The sequence below is a fragment of the Panthera tigris genome, chromosome C2 (genome assembly GCF_018350195.1).
Source record: "Panthera tigris isolate Pti1 chromosome C2, P.tigris_Pti1_mat1.1, whole genome shotgun sequence".
Classification (NCBI taxonomy): domain Eukaryota; kingdom Metazoa; phylum Chordata; class Mammalia; order Carnivora; family Felidae; genus Panthera; species Panthera tigris.
Genome location: NC_056668.1, coordinates 18,960,683 through 18,966,548, shown reverse-complemented (window position 1 = coordinate 18,966,548; position 5,866 = coordinate 18,960,683). Strand labels below are relative to the sequence as shown.

General features: G+C 41.0%; 1 pseudogene; it reads right to left on the bottom strand.

The window, feature by feature from the left end:
- Positions 1-2,460: 2,460 nt before the first annotated feature.
- Positions 2,461-3,390, bottom strand: LOC122241895 (annotated as a pseudogene).
- Between the last annotated feature and the right edge of the window lie 2,476 nt (positions 3,391-5,866).

The window sequence follows — 5,866 nt, the reverse complement described above, 5'->3', positions numbered from 1 at the left end:
GGGAGATCATGTATCTTCTGCTCAATTTTGTATGAACTTAAAACTTTAAAAAATAAAGTCTATGAAGAAAAAAAAAGACTGAGCCCTCAAGTACAAACTATATATTTGATGACATAAAGATGTTAAATCTTTATACATTAGGGACCAGAAACAAAGCTAAAAGACAAGCTACAGACAGAGAAAATATTTACAGTACTTTTGAGAAATAAATTTAATATAGAATACATAAAATATCCTAAAAGTAAGACCACAAAAAGCCCTGATGAGAAATCAATATAAACCTTCAGTTCACAGAAGAGAATCTCTATATGACCAAGGAAGATATTTAAAAAAAAAAAAAAAAAAAGTAACTTGCGAGTCATAGGAACATGCAAATTAAAACAAGGTACCTTTTCATGTCCCCAAGACTGGAAAAAATTCAAAAGTAAGTAGTGGTGAGGAAGGAGGGGAAACAGGAACTTTCAAATTCTTAATGTACATTCCTGATGATGAATGAACAGTGAAGTTTTACTAAATGGAGCATAGTTTAAATTTGAGAAAAGAAAGGTTAGAGATTGAGGGGGCAAATTGGTTTAACGTTTAAGGCATTTTCACAATATCTAGCAAAGTTTGAAGGTTAGTACCTAGCAAGTCAACTTCTAAAGCATAAATTACAGAAAAACTCTTGCACAGAGACATTAGAATATTCAGTACAACATTTTCTATAATTCTAAAATGTTTGTTGTTGGAAGAACGGATCCCCTTAATTTCATTTGTCTCAATTCCAAGCATCTATTTCCTCCATGAAGTCTTATTATTCCCTTCTTTATATGGTTGAAAATCAGGCAAGGACCTTATGTCCTTGCTCCCACAGACTCCTCCCATCTCCTCCCGACACTCCCCTATTCCCATGGGAATCTCCTTCTAGCCTGGAAAATTCACCCCCCATCGTGTGTCTGGCCCAAGCACTTGGTCAATGCCCACAAATCCTCCATTTGGCCTTTTCTGGCAAAATCTTTCATGACTTCTTCAGACTTGCGTTATTGGAACTTAATAGCCAGAAACATGATCCTGCCTCACACTTCCCCAGCACCAACTATTTGCACAAATGAGGAGGAAAAGACACGTAAAAATAAAGATAAATATAAAATAGACATATATAATATGTATACCTAATAGAGAGATAATATACATAATAGAGAAAGCATATTATTGTGTCATAAAAAGCACAGATTAATAACTTAACAGAGTATTGTGCCATATTTTTTCCTAGAAGAACTTTAGACAGTGACATCCACACACAAATCAGTGCTTGCTCTGTGGGTGGGGTGAGGAGAAGAGTATCGATGTCTGGCAAATTTCTTGACTCATCTAGAAGTTTCCACTCATGCCTGGAGTTGATGTGCCTTCATCCATCAATAGCCTTCCGCTGACCTTATCCCTACACCCTAGGAGCTTGAGCTTGGCGCAAGTAAGGGCAAAACTTCTCCTGAGGCAGGATATTACCGCACGACTGCACAGAACCGGGAGGAGACTGGCCCTGGGCCACCTGAACACAACTCTACAGAGAAGAGGGGCTATCCGGAATTGCAGGCAACTTGGGTAGTCCAGCCATACTCCTCCTCCTTAGGCAACATCCTTCTCCAAATCTCTGCACTCAAAAAGTCAGAAGCAGCTCTCTGTTCCCATTAGAGAGGAGAGAATGAGGCTGGCTGCCATATTGGTATCCAGCCCTTCTCTCACCTAGCACCCATCACCAGGATGGTGTTCTACTTTTTCTTTTCTCCTGCCTGTGTCTTCCCTTTTCTGATTTCATTCATTCATTCATTCATTCATTCATTCATTCATTAATGGAAAGTAAATGATCCCCCCACCAAACCTCCCTTAGGTAACAAATGTGAAGAATTGGGTGTGTACTTGTCCCAGTTTCTCTTTGGCCAACCACATAACCTGTGTTTGTTGTTGTTGTTGTTGTTGTTATTCTTGTTCTTGTTGTTTTGGGGGGGGTTGTTTGTTTTACATTTCAGTTTGGAAGCGGTAACTGTTTATTAACTGGCCAGATTACAAAAATAATCATGATAGATACCTTAGTTTATTCTTCTGTTAAGAAAACCACAGACCCAAAAGTGGTATCACTTAGGTTAAGGCCCCAGGTCAGTAAACCAAGACTTAACACCTAATCTAACTGCAGTTTGAAGCCCCTAGAAGGGTACCCTTTAGCCAGTCAACATGGGAATTTCCTGGTCAGCGCTAGGAAATTTACTGATAGACACTTTCGGTCCCCTTAGGAAAGCAACTTTACCTGAAACAACGGATTCTCTGCTTATAATCTCCTTTCTTACACCCCCTCTCTACCTTTAAACCTTTTCTCTTCTCTATCCTTTTGGAGATCCCTTCTACTTGCTAGATGGAATGCTGGCCCATTCACAAATCAATTAATAAACCCATTAGATCTTTAAAATGTACTCAGTTGAATTTTTGTTATTTAACACTTCTAATAAGCTTATTAATTTGGTCTTCCCTTTTACCAGCATCTCTAACTTCTACAAAATGAATGGTCTTTTTCTTTTAATTTTTTAAATATTTATTTATTTTTGAGAGAGAGAGCGAGCGAGCGCGCGCACATGTGTGAGCAGGGGAGGGGCAGAGAGAGAGGGAGACACAGAATCGGAAGCAGGCTCCAGGCTCTGGGCTGTCAGCACAGAGCCAGACGCTGGGCTTGAGCTCACGACCATGAGATCATGACCTGTGCCCACGTCAAACGCTTAACTGACTGAGCCACCTAAGGGGCCCCTGAATGGTCTTGTGCTTCCGGCCACCTCGTTCAGAAGATAATGGGAAGAACCAGTAGACACTGTTTGCTACTTTGAAGGGTTTGCCAACAGTGTAGATCTCATGAATTACATCCTCCGCTCCAGTAATGCCATATTTACTAAGAGATGCGGCAATCAACTCTTGTTGATTCTGCCATAACCATGCATGAAAAACTTTCACTTACGGACTTCCAGTTAATGGAAGCATTGTTGAGCTTAACAAAGGTACCACTGAAAGTCTGGCGAATACAAAGAAGCCGCAGCACCTTTCAGAATTTGGGGGTCACATCGATCCTGATGGCAAGTGCCAATTTGGGTTCTGCAGGTGCAGAGAAGTTGCCAGCTTTTCTTGCCATCCTAGCTATTCTCGTATCGGTTCTGTACATCCATCTATATTCTTTGTGATAGCTTATCTTTTTCATAGATAAGCTTTTTCCTTGCCTTTCAAAACATCCTTTGGGCTAATTTCTTTCTTAAGCATTTGATTTTCAAGTTTTTTTGTTGGTCTGTTTTGTTTTGGTTTGTCTTTTCCTTTTTCTTAGGGGTTCCTGACATAGCAGGAGCCATCTTTTTATTCTCTTCTGCATCTTCCCTGGCTCCAGCCAGAAAAGAGCACCACATAACCTGTTTATCATTTTTTATTTTTTTTTTAATTTTTTAAGGGTTTATTTAAGAGCAAGAGAGACAGAGCATGAGTGGGCGAGGGACAGAGAGAGAGGGAGACAGAGAATCTGAAGCAGGCTCCCGGTTCTGAGCTGTCAGCACAGAGTCCGACGCGGGGCTCGAACTCACGAACGGCGAGATCATGACCTGAGCCGTAGTCAGAAGCTCAACCGACTGAGCCACCCAGGCGCCCCAGTTTGTAATTTTTTTAACAGGTTGGTGTTATTCCCTTTACTTTGAATTTGCTTTTTTCCCCTCACTATTTATTATAAGCATCCCTCTTGTTTGGGACATTTATATATCCCAATACATCACTTCCCACTGTGTGTTTGTATGTGCAGACATGTGCCCATGCCATAATTTATTCATTTCCCTATTCAGGGGCATTCAGATTGCTTTCGGTTTGTTGACCCTACAAACAATGCTACAAAAAGCATTACTCTATATACGTCCTTTATCAAATGTGACCTTTCTTTAAGTTTATTTATTTATTTTGAGAGAGACAGCATGAGAGGGGGAGGGGCAGAGAGAGAGGGAGAGAGAGAATCCCAAGCAGGCCCTGTACTGTCAGGACAGAGCAGGATGTGGGGCTCGAACTCACAAAACCATGAGATCATAACCTGAGCCCAAGCCAAGAATCCAACGCTTAATCGACTGAGCCACCCACTTTTTCATGTAAGTTAGGATTCACGAACTAGAATTTCCATATAACATATAGTCATTCTGATTCAAATGAGCACTGTCAGGTTTATTTACCAAGACAGTAGAATTCACACTGCTGCCACCAAAGTACTGGAATGCTCATATTCTTGAGTATATGCCAGCAATAATTGTTATTACTTGTTTAAATGTTTATTTCTGTTTGAGAGAGAGCATGAGCAGGGGAGGGGCAGAGAGAGAGACGGACAGAGGATCTGAAGCTGGCTCTGGGCTGACAACAACGAGCCCAACGCAGGGCTCAAACTCACGTACCTTGAGATCATGACCTGAGCTGACAACGGACACTCGGAAGACTGAGCCACCCAGGTGCCCCTGTTTTTGCTTGTTTAAAACGTTTCCCAGTCTCAAGGGTGAAAAGTATTACTGTTGCAATTCAGTATCCTAGGCCAGGGGCAAAGAAGTAAATCCAAAGCAAAGAGAACGATGCCTGAGAATCTGAAATTCTTAGTTGCGCCCATTGGTATCTCTTTCTCCACCTGACCCTTGTTTCAGACCTACTTCCCTCTTTGCCGAGGTCTGAGAAAGTTGGAAATAGCCAGTGTTTTTCCTTGGTAGTGTTTTCTTAAAGATCAACAGGATTATGTCAACTGTTATTACAAGGAAAAGGCCACTGACACACCAGTTTAAAAAGGAAAAGGTGTGTCCACTGGCTAAAGTAAATAAAAGGGCAAAACACATAGTAACAGTTTTAAAACTTAACAGTTACAATAGTACTGAGGAAGCAGGTAAGACAAAGCTGGGGCTAGTTGCTTGCAAATTTCAGGGTGTCTCCTGAACTTTCACAGCCTAATTTGGGAAATTAAATGTCGAACATCCTTGAGAAGTTCCGATACTGGCATTGATATTAAAGGTTTCAAAAGGGTATTAACTACAGTCCTAATTTTGGCCCCACATGACACCCATGATTTCAGAATGATTCATGACTAATGAAAGGATGACCGAGCGTAAACTACATAACATACTGGTGTATGGACTCACCTAATTTTATTTTACATCAAAACAGAAATTGATGCAATTGTAAAACTAACACTCGTTCAATTTTAATTCATAGTCGGCAAGAAATCATTCTTCGTAAGTGGCAAGTGATTCAACTACAGTTAGAAGTAGTCTTTACTAGGGGCACCTGGGTGGCTCAGTGGGTTAAGAGCCCAATTCTTGATTTCGGCTCGGGTCACGATCTCATAGTTCATGGCTTCGAGCCTCACATCTGCCTCGCACTGGGAGTGTGGAGCCTACTTGGGATTCTCTCTCACCCCCTCTCTCTCATCCTCTCCCCACCCCTAGTGTCTCTCAAAATAAATAAATAAACTTACAAAAAAATTTTTAAAGCAGTCCTACTAGTTGATAGGGGCAATGTATTGACTTGGAGAGGATGTGAAAATCATCTAACATTCCAACTCATATTGATTGTACATCGACAGAGAAAAAATGCTAAGAAATGATGCCACAAGGACAAGTTTGTCACAGTCCCTGAAGCAAGTAGGATCTGGCACAAGATCCCAGAGTAGCTCAGGAATAAAATACTCTATCTAAAACATAACACAGTCTGGGCATAACTCACTGCACAGTGCCCAATATGTCAGAGAGCTGAGCAGAAAATAATGGACACTACTATGTAAAAAAACACAATCACGGATTCATTTATATTGATGGGAGGGACACCTGGTTGGCTCAGTCAGTTAAGCGTCTGA